Source organism: Adiantum capillus-veneris, chromosome 6 (genome assembly GCF_014529385.1).
Source record: "Adiantum capillus-veneris isolate H3 chromosome 6, ASM1452938v2, whole genome shotgun sequence".
Lineage (NCBI taxonomy): Eukaryota > Viridiplantae > Streptophyta > Polypodiopsida > Polypodiales > Pteridaceae > Adiantum > Adiantum capillus-veneris.
Window position 1 is genome coordinate 105134747 of NC_140936.1, and position 11758 is coordinate 105146504.

The 11758-nt window shown below is 45.2% G+C and overlaps 1 pseudogene; it reads right to left on the minus strand.

Moving 5' to 3' along the window:
• Nucleotides 1-1308: 1308 nt before the first annotated feature.
• On the minus strand, nucleotides 1309-4427 carry LOC147456019 (subtilisin-like protease SBT1.7 pseudogene; annotated as a pseudogene).
• Between the last annotated feature and the right edge of the window lie 7331 nt (nucleotides 4428-11758).

The window sequence follows — 11758 nt, forward strand, 5'->3', positions numbered from 1 at the left end:
GCAAGCTACACGATGCCTGATGCACCTGCGGCCTGCCATTTCGCGTATGGGCATTGGGGTGAAGTATGAACCTGAGCGACATGGCAGTACCCCCCGCTCTTAATCATTCGTGATGATAATAAATAGCCCTCATTCTCTCAGAAAATCCGATAAATACACCTTTTAAAAAAAAAACCTCATAAAGTGTGACCTCCATTTTAGAAAATCCCTCAATTATTGGAATACTCTAATGAAAATTGAAGTCGAAATTTCCAATTATAATTTTTTTATTTTCTTATGGAAAATTGTGAACTACCTATCTATCGCGACACAGGAGACTGCACGTGCAACTAGAGAGAGAGAGAGAGAGAGAGAGAGAGAGAGAGAGAGAGAGAGAGGCGTCCGGCAAGTGTTTTCTATTCCGACCCCACTGTTCAAGATTAGACGAGGTCGATCACAACACCATCTTGGCACGTGCAAGGTAGGTGCTAGTTAATGAGGTCCTTGGTTAAGAAGTGAATAAAGGCACCATTCCCCAAGGGGAGATATTACGGGAGGAACAGGAGGTGATCTTGGACGCTTGGTATGGACTATGAAGAGAGAGAGAGGGAGATGTGGCAGCAACATGAACTTCATCACCTCCACCTAGGAGCCCGGTCTCAAGCTGCGGCTATGGACCATGCCAGTTGTTGTTCGCTTCAAGATGCGACAAACGCAATTGCAAATCGTCAACAACCTTAATCGCACAGTTGCGCCCTTATTGCCCTAAGCTCTGTTTGCCATGTAAGGGCATAGAAATTTCGCGACTACCAATTGTCACCACAGCAGGTGCCCCTTGCTGCTCATTGTGTCAAACCATGCTTTCACAGGTATGAAGCACCGAGGGAGAGGACATGCTGGTGTAGCGCATAGGGGAGGAGACACTTTGTGTGTGTGTGTGTGTGTGTGTGTGTGTGTGTGTGAGAGAGAGAGAGAGAGAGAGAGAGAGAGAGAGAGAGAGAGTGCAGAACTCCCTCTATCTCCCTCTCATGAAGGAAGAATCTACGATGAGGTTGTTATTGAGAGAGTCGACGATTGCAGACAAGGGTTGCGTTGAGAGAGAGAGAGAGAGAGAGAGAGAGTAACACCATCGGGAGTGGATGGTCGCACTCAAAGTCAAAGAGGAGTAGAAAACCTCTATCTTCATTTGTTGTGAGAGAAAAACTTATGTCATTATGCACGTTGAAACGAACAAGCCATTGAATAGCTTTTGATCTAAGATGTCATCTCTTGGATTGCACTCATTTTACCGGAAGTTTTGAAAACGGCACGATATTAAGCAGTCACATTTTTCCCGTACATTGACGGGATGGCAGAGAGATACGTAGGTTTGAGAGAGAGAAAAGGCCAACCACCTTGCATGGTTCCTCTCTCACATGCTTTGATGTGGGCAGAGATCTTGGAAGGCAGGGAGGGAGGTGAGGTGGGGTGGGGGCAAGTGAGGGAAAGAGGGGCCATGCCGCCTCCGGCGCTTTACTAGTGTGAGTAAAGGCAGGCCTTGTTCAGGTAGTGAACGATGTGCAGGGATTCTGAAAACCAGAGTACAGATGCTGAAGCTCAATTTCTTCGCCACATAAAGGACAGGGGGCTCTGCACATTATGATACCCATCAGACCAAACAAGTGATCCAAATGCCAGAAACTCTCCATGGGGTTGATCTAAGAACGCCATCTCTGGAGCACCCATTGTTACTGTGTAGCTGAACTTTTAATCTGCATGGTCAAAAACCAGTGTTGAGGGCTCGACGGTTACATTGACGAATTGAGGCTCTATGACAGAAACCGTGTATGTGGAATTCGGAAAGCCAACGTTTGTGACTATCCTTGTGAATGTGGATGTGTATGTGCTACTCATATTCTGATAGAAGACGGCACTAAATGAAGGGTAGTTGAGGTCTCCTGGCTTGCGGATCGACGATTTGGTGCAATCGTAAGAGCTAACAAAGACGCTTAACATATTGTCTGTGTAGCCCAGGCTGCAAAAGAAATCCACATAGTCTTGCGGGGTGATGTTGTAGATAATACCCGGGTTTAGTGCAGCATTAGGATGGATATGGCTGGCACCATAGGCTGTTGGAAGTGTAGCCATTCCAGTCGCCAAATCTGTGATCGTTTTTCTGGTCTTGTCAACTGTGACGGCAGATGTCATCAAAGCTGATAGCTGCTGGGCTCCATGTGGGATGAGCAGCTTTCAGCAGTGCCATGACACCAGCGACATGCGGGCATGACATTTAGGTCCCGGAAATTATGTTAAACTCGATTGCTTTTCTGATGCTGTCCGGGAAGACAAAATCTGTCCAGGCCGCCAAGATGTTGAGGACAGGTGCAGTAATGTCAGGCTTGCGGTGTGATCGGGTTTGGGCCCCAACTAGAGAAACTTGTCACAGCTGGAGCTGGCTTGGTTCCTACTCTGGTTCCTTGGAACTCTGTGTATGCCTTGGGAGAGCACTCTGTACTGATGTATTTCTTGATTGCTAATGCATCTTGATAGCCAATGTTTGTCGCTGGTAAGAAATGGCGATCCGCACCAAGCTCGTACCCACGGATTTCATCATTTCCCAAAATCATTCCAAAAGCACCAGCTTGGTTTACATTTAAGCCTTTGAAGACACGAGGAATGCTGTCCCCTTGTTGCAAAACACAATAGCTCCTTGCACCTTTGATGTGTTCAATAGTGCTGAATCTGCACAGAACCTTGCAAGGGCTGCGTTCCTACCTTCCACCACAGCATCCCTTGCATACACGAGTGGATAGAACATTGGCTCTACTTTATCTGCAAACAGAGATTCCCCCTTGAGGCTTGAACACTTGCTGGTTTCCTAGCAAAACAGGAGCTGCAAATTCCCGATCAATGGAGCTTGCGGCAATGGTAAAAATCCCGACATTTGAGACAGATCCATGAGCAGGGCCAGAATTGCCAGCAGAGCAAGAGACAACAATGCCCTTGGAAACAGCAGCAAATGCACCAATGGCAATGGTGTCATTGAAATAATCAGTGGGGTCACCACCTGCAGAGACGGAGATGATGTCAATGCCATCAGCTATGGCAGACTCGAAGGCAGCAAGAAAGTCAGAATCGAAGCAACCATTGTACCAACAGACTTTGTACATGGCGAGTCAGGAGTGAGGGGAGATGCCAGAGGCACCGGCATCAGCAAGGCCGGAAAGGTTGGCATGTGAGATGCCAGAGCCGACAGCGGTGGAGGAAGTGTGGGTGCCATGGCCGATGGAATTACTGGGGGATTTGAAATCGAGGGTTTCATTGATGGGGCCAGAGGAGGCTTCAGCTCCTTTGAAGAAGCTGTGGGCACCAATGAGCTTGCGGTTGCAGGCCAGGGCAGGGTTGAAAGAGGAGGAGCTCTCACAGGCGCCTTTCCAGCGGGAAGGAATGGGTGAGTATCCATCATCAGTGAAGCTGCGGTGCTCTGGCCATATGCCTGTGTCCAGCAATCCCACTATCACATCCTCCGCTTTCTTCCCTGCCCCCAGGAGTCCTCTGCACATACGTCACATTATTCATCTCAATGCATCAAGAAAAGACATCCTCCAGACATGCATGCAAACATGCCGACATTGACCAGTGCTGCTCAATCGACATTTTGACAAAGTGATAATGATTCACCACAACTTTCAAACCTACAGGTTGTGCAGGAAAAAGGATGGGGTTTCCCACTTTATGCCAAAGCATCGAACTGCCAACAAGGTGAGAAACTCATGAATTAAGCTTCATGCAAGTAGCAAAAGGCCATAGATTATATGGTATGTGATGGTGTAACTTCAAGCCCAGCTGTTTGCCATCGAAGGCCTGACATCGGATATGTATAGCCGCTCTAGAATGCACAACTAGGACCTTGCCTCTTTATTGACTCTAGAAAGCACATCATCAATTAGTCAGAACAGTGTATGCACCATCAAAACTGTACAGACCCAAATGCCATTGTTCTCCAACTCGCTACCCAAACTGTGGCGGAACACCATACAATCTGAAGCAGTCATCCCACCCCAGACAAAGCAAGCATTTGGCTTGCACGATTGAGGAAGCAACACTCGGTGCCCCATGTTAAGAAAGCACTTAAGCACTTTGGGTTTGGTTGCTTTGCCCCTTGGCCCAAGGCCAGATGATGATACACCATGTCCATCAAATGTAGTCTGGGTATTTTGCTGTTGAGATTTGCAGACCATTTTCCACTTTGGCGTTGATCAGATTGTTTACACACATCCATCACCGTCTGATATAGTTAAGATGGCCATAGTAGTTTGATATTGGAATGCAGGAGGGCTCTCTCTCTCTCTCTCTCTCTCTCTCTCTCTCTCTCTCCCCCCCCCCCCCCCCGCGCTCAAGACATCCATGCTATAACTTCTTAGCTTCAATGCTGCTCTCAGAAGGCCACTGCCATGTTGCAACAAGGACTCAACAAATTCTTCTAACGCAAATGGCTCATTTTCTCAAGTCCAAACATGTCCTTAAGCTTTTGATTGGTCTATCATGCATAATTCTATTTTTGAACTTGCTAACCTTGCATTAAACCTTGCATGACTCTTTTACCATAGAGTTTGTGCTTATCCGAGTAGCTCAAAAACTTTACAAGATACGATACTCCCTAGTGTTCTTTGGAAGCATTGTTAAAGTGAATGTCATCCAAAGCGACATTGAAAAATTAGCCACCGGAGGATGCAAGACATTGTTCCTTAGCATCAAAAGTATAGTTAGGGTATTGGTTAGCATGTAGGACATAACAAAAAACTTGCAAATCGTTCCTTAGCATCAAAGCATAGTTAGAGTATCGGTCAGCCTATAGGACATAACGAAAAACTTGCAAATTCTGAGAGGGTGCTTAATGTAAAGATATAGAGAAGGGGCTCTGCACATTATGATACCCATCAGACCAAACAGGGGACCCAAATAACAGAAACTCTCCTTGGGGCTGATTTACAAAGACCATCTATGGAGCACCCAATGTTACTGTGTATTTGAGCTTTTCATCTGCATGGTCAAAAACCAGTGTTGAGGGCTCGACAGAGACATGGACTTGGAGGCTCTGAGATCGAAACCATGTATTTGGAATTTGGAAAGCCAACATTTGTGATTGGAGTATTTTTCAAGTTTGAGTTATGGATGTAAAAGACCTTCAAAAGGCCCTTAGATGGCAGTAATGGAGAGCTATCATTCTTTCATTCTATGAACCCTCTAGAATGTAGTCAGTCTCTCTTCATCATCATTATCGTTATCAATATTGCTCTCTTCTTCATGCGATCGACCTATTTGTAGCCATACACAAGAAGTTTTGGACAAATTCTCACAATAATTCCCACATTGTGACTTACCTCAACATCATGAGCTTCTGTGAGGGAGGCACCGCATACCTAGCTAGGTACGATTGGGGGCAAGGGACCACCGGCCAATCGTACCTAGCTAGGTATGCGGTGCCTCTCGAACAGAAGCTCATGATGTTATTAATTGTGGAAAAGACTCCGTTTTCCTACATGAGAAAATTTCTAAATCTTCTTGTGATAGTTGCGGCCTTGACAAGAGGCACCAAAGCTTTAAAAATCTCTCTCTCTCTCTCTCTCTCTCTCTCACACACACACACACACACACACACACTTTTTTTTTTTTGTAAATCTGCTTTGATTACTTTACAAGTGGGAAACCTCAAAGCGAGGAAAACCCATGAAAAGAAAGGGATACAAAAAGCTGAGCACTATAAGGCTCCGAAAGCTAGAAACAGTCAAAGTAAATCCTATAGGCATCAAGAGTGATGTCTCCAACATCATGAGCAAAATGTAGTGCTTCACCAAGAGATGATTTGAAATAGGGGAAGGGTCGACATAGGTGCCTTGGAACATTAAGGAGTTCCTATGGTGCCAGATGGTCCACATAGTCTAAAATCTGCCTAGGTGAAGAACACCGCAAACTAAGAATGCGATGACCGAAGCACTCCAAAGAGCCAAAAGTGTCTGTGAAAAGAGCCGGAAGGAAAACGCAGCCGAAGAGCAGTCGACACTTGCCGAATGAAGGCTCTGGAGTGGCGACAACGCCATAGCAAATGTGGCACGGTCTCCTCAGCTACATGGGGCAGTGGGAAGGTGCAATATGCCAAGTATGTAACACACTGCCAACAGGTACAGCTCCCACCAAGCAACGCCACTAGAAAACCCGCTCCTTCAAAGGTAGATGACTCTGCCAAATACGAGACATTGTGTGTTGCCACCACAAGGATGACTCAGAGAGAAACCACAACCGATTACCATGATGCACAACCGCATATCAGACTGAAGGATGGGACATACACTGCCAGTTGAGATGCAATCCAATCTAGTCATAGCCAGATTCCAATCAGAGAAGCGAGAGTCCACATCCAAAGGAGGAATGGGTGAGTAATCAGCAAGCATCCTTTGAATTTTCCGCCAAAGAGAAGAATAGTGAGGACCCAACCGAAAACGGGACACTGTATCATCGAACGAAAGAACATAACCCGAGCCATCAAGCACCTGATGCACCTGACAGACTCCTTTCTAGGCAAAAAAATATGCTTGGCGAGGAGACCGTTGAACCAAAGTCGAAGCGAAGACCCTGCTCCAATGCAGACTCTCCAAACGAAGAGAATTACCCACAGCAGATGGTCAACCATTCCAGGCCAAATGCGAAGTGACAACTTTCCAATCAACAATGAGAGAAGAAGTAAAGGGACATCCAGGAATGTGTCCTTCAAGCTTCCCAGAGACAACATCCCAATAAGTCGGTTGCCAATGACCAAAAGCTGGGTGACAATGTGCGTACACAAATGTGTGACCATGAGAGCCCAGGGTTGCTACTGCTCCACCAAGACTGGCAACAACATAGCTTTCCGGGCCAAAAGATGACGTCGCAAGTCCAAAATATTTAACCCTCCAAGCCGCTTGGGAGAACACAGCTTGTCCATAGAGAGAAGCCGAAGACCCTTCTTGGCAGACGAGGTCCACCAAAAATGCTCTAAAATATTTGACATGAGGAACTGCAAGCGTAACTGAGGCCAAGATAACAAAGGCAAGTAAAACTGCACATAAGCCACAAGGATGCATTGGACAATCCTGAGACGTACATGAAGTGGCCACGTGGATAGTTTCCAATAATTTAACTTGGAATGTAGACGTTGGAGTACCCAATCCAGTTTTTGCATAGCCGATACATTCCAACCCAACGGATAATCCAAATGGCGAACCAAAACATGTGGAGGAACAATCTCCCCAAGCCATAATATCTTATGACAGTCACACTCCTTCAGGGGCAATAGCTTGGATTTACAAAAGTTAACTTTGAGACCTGCTGCCAATCCAAACAAGTGAAGAGTATGCATAATTTTTTGTACATCATCATAGTGATTACGAGGCATAAACAAAGAGTCATCCGCATAGGCCTGACTAGCAAATTGCCGTCCCGAAGGTAAAGACAGGCCATGTAGCCTGCCACTGGAAGTCAAGGAATCCAAATACATAAACAAGGGGTGAGTAGCAATCGCATAGAGCAGAGCACTCAAAAGGCAGCCCTGTCTCACCGACCGTCCCAAAGGCCAAGATTCTGTAAGAGAGCCATCCAGCAAGCCCGCAGAAGTGCTGTGTGCATACAAGAACAGCATGACACGGGATATCCTAGGCCCAAATCCCAAGTGTTGCATGGTGCCCGCAATATAATCCCAAAGAACAGTATCAAAAGCCTTTTCAATGTCAACCTGCATTACCAATACATCCTGTCGAGTGTATTTTGTATATTCCATACCAATGATGACATTCGCGAGGTTATCAGTAATTTGACGTTGTGGAATGAAGCCGTATTGAGATTGATGCAAGCCTTCATGCAAAAAGCACTTGAGTTGGTTAGCGAGCATTTTTGCCATTAATTTATATACCACAAGCATAAGTGTAATAGGCCGCCAATGAGAGAATTCTTCGCATAATGCATGCTTAGGTATCAGCTTGAGCAAACCTTCTTTCCAAGAGGAGGGCAGTTTCTGCTGTTCCCAAGCTGTATTCATCATGAACAACAGAGGCATCTTCAAATAATCCCAGAAGGATAGGAAAAATTCCACAGAGAGGCCATCTCAACGAGGAGTTCTCCATCGACCCAAATCAAGCAAGCTGGCATGCAATTCCGGCTCAGTGAAAATAGCCTCCAAGTCTTGAGCCTGCCGCATCAAAAGGATGGGAGTAACATGTGATAGAAACATGCGACGCGCTTGACAAGCTGCACTCGTGGGAGAAGAAGGGGCCTCAAAAATCTTGCCATAATGAGAATGTAGGGCTAGTGCTAGCTCTTGCAAAGTGGAGGTCCATTTCCCTGACGGTAATTTAACTCTTCGTATAGCTTGAGACTGCCTGGAGTGATGCAAATGCCGGAAAAATTGTTTAGAAGAACATCCTTTATCTGCAAAAGCTTGTTGTCGAGCTCGAGTTTTCCATTTGGCCAATTTCCTCTCATCATTGTGCCGTAACACAACGCGAGCAGAAAACAACTCAATCGCTTGAGTGTCAATAAGAGAAGAATGATTCGCCAAGTGCATGAGTCTGCTACAAGCATCCTTCGCCTGATTAACCTGTTCCCTTAATTGTGACAAATAGTCCTTGCCATAATCCTGGATAACACATTGAACACGCATAACAAAACAGAAACAGGCTATGTCCATATCAACATACATCTGGGAGATCAAAGGCGGGATGATATCCACAATCATAGCCCGAAAAGGCTCATGCTTGAGATAAGCATTATTTATATGCAAAAGCCTCTTCTTAGGCAGGCAATCATTGGTATCAAAAGAGCCAAAACGAAGCTTCAAGCATACAAGAAAATGACCCGGAAGACACATAGCATAATCAATCCTCAACTCGCATACAAAGTCATCATACTATTGCATGTGAAAAAGATACCAGCGATCTAGCCGAGCGCGATACATAGATTGAACATTATGTTGAAAAGTGAATCCTAGATCATTCGCATGCAATAGGGGCCACAAATCAAGCCCATTACATGTAATCATAAATTGATCCCATGATTGTCGTTCCGTATGAAGCATGTGAGAATGCCCAATAGTATTATCTGCAAGGTTACGTGCATTATTAAAGTCCCCATAGAGAAATGCATTAGAATGCCAACAATAAGAGGAGGTAGCACTCCAGAATCGTGCCCTATTTGCAGAAGCGTGTATGCATATAAGCCTCCAAATTCAAAAACTTCTCCATTAACAATACATTGGATGACCATCCATCTCCTAGCTGGGTCATTGAAAACCAAGGTTAGGAAGAGTTCGTATCGAACAAGTATAAGCACACCAGAATAGCCGGCCAAGCCTGCATAAGCTATCCAGTAGCCTACAAGGTAAGGGGTTTATCCTGCAAATTGATGCTGGTTATGCTCCTGAAGAATCACAATATCCGCTTGACATGTATGTACATAGTGCCAGGTTAACCGCCACTTGTCGTGATTGCATAACCTACGCACATTATAGGAGATGAAATTCAAAGAACTATGCATTCTGATATGGTATACACAGTGGGCGAGGAAATGAGAAAATGGGAGAAAACTCAAGTATTAGTACCCATCGACACATCCTCCCCAGCTGGAAGTACTTGAGGAGGTGGATCAAGACCTGAACCCGGAAGATTGAAAGTAAAAGCACCTTGCGATGAAGAGGCTTCGCCTGTAACAACTTCCTTGTAAGAGTGGACCACCTTGTCCCAAGCTTCAGCCAAAGACGTGTTGTCATCACAAGGGATCTTTTTTTGAGCAACATTCTTCAAAGGGTGCACATAATTACGAGAAGATGCGGGAATACGGGCTGTAGCAGCTTTAACATGTTTCTTGGGCAGCATCCAAGTTTGGGAGGTTGAAGCCTGTTCTTTGCCTTTGTCTTTAATATTCGGAGAGACAGAAAGTGCAAGCAATTGTAGTTGTTTCCCCTTGTCTTTATTCACCCCGGTTGTCGGAGAGGAGGTTGAAGCGCCTTTGGTTTGAACTTCAGCAGAAGATTTCAGATTTGAGTGAGGTTGAGGAGTAGGAACAGCTGAAGGCGGTGGTTGCAGGTTAGGTTCCGGACATTTGGACTGCATATGACCGAATTTGCCACATCGGAAACAAGAGTTTGCAAATTTGTCCCACTTGAGCTTAAATGGGCGCTTGCCAACCATTGCATCCCCAGAATCGATGGAAATACCTGCTGGTGTGGGGATATCTATGTCCCACAGAATACAAAAACGGTTGGTATTTGCGTCCAGCTTCGGAGGGTAAATGACTTTGCCCAACTAAACAACTAGCAAAGGAAGGAAATGACGCCAGGTGCAAGAAAAATCGACCGCCTCAACCCAGACTGGACACTTGTGACGAATGAGACTCTGATAGTCCTTGGTGAGAGCCCAGGGCAGTACATGAGTCATTTGCGTATTGAAGAAAAGAGGAGACATTTCAAGCAAAGCGTCCCGAGCATCCATGTCGGTCAGCAAAACTTCATAGAACCCGCGAGCGCCAAAGTAAACCCCTCGGACTGCTTGCCGTTTGAGCAGGAAATCAACCCATTGGCCTACATCCTGAGCCGTAGGCATTCTTCCCAGGAAAAAAAGAATCACCGCGTTGAGTGCATATTGAGCAACGGGATCCATAAGCTCCTGTATAGGAATGCACACTTCCATGACAGGAGCGGATCCTTCCCAGGCTTGACGTGCATCCTCGAAGTCCTCATGCAAACATTCTTTGATAAGACTTAAGGCATCCATATCCGAAGATTCCATGACCTTCCGGCGCTTGTATATACACTGCTCGGCCGAATCCATGTGAAGCTCCCACACACACACAATCTCTTTTTTTTTGGGTTTTTTGATATTTGACTGATATCGACACCAACAGACACACACAAGCTGGCTGTACAGGAACCTGCTGCTTGAAAACTTTACTCTCTCTCACTCACACACACACACACACACAACTGGTGATGTGTCCCTCACGTTGCCAAAGTGAAGTGCACCACTCTATGTCGCTCTTTGTATTTATTTAGCATGTCAACTGCTTTCGAGTTTAGTCACGCTCCATGATTGAGCAAAGCTCTTAGTTGTTTGACGTCTATCTCGCCCAGTCCAATGGACCCTTCAAAATTTCATAGTATCTATAATCATCAAAGATTATATAGGTAGTTTTGAGCTTAAGACGTTGCAGTCAAGAGGGAACTCGGATGACCAATCAGCCATGTGTGTGAGAGAGAGAGAGAGAGAATTATTTCCTTCAAATAGAAGGAAGTTTTAACGTAGTTGGTATTATCCCCACATACTTCCTCATGAATCTTGAACACAGGATCTGTTGTTCAAGAGGGAAATCAAATAGCTAATCTACCACAAAGACCCCAAAGATAAATACAACTAATCTCAAACTCATGACGTGCATTCCATTTCAACAATCTTTGCCCCATCATTATGCATAATAGGTATAACTGCAAGTGCATGTTAGATTTTTCTTTAGACGTTTTTCGCAATAGGACACTTCTAATTTTTAGAATTTCATCTTTTATGCTAGTGAGCGGCTAATTATATTATTTTTTCTTTGTACAAATATGTTATATCTAAACTAACATAATATGGCGGAACGGAGAGCCCTTTATACGTGTCAAAATCTGCGACATGAAGGCTAAACTCCAAAACTGAGAGAAGCCCCTTTGCACATCATTTAACCGAATGATGTGCAGGGGTTCTGAAAACCAGAGTATAGCAGCTAATGCTCAAATTTC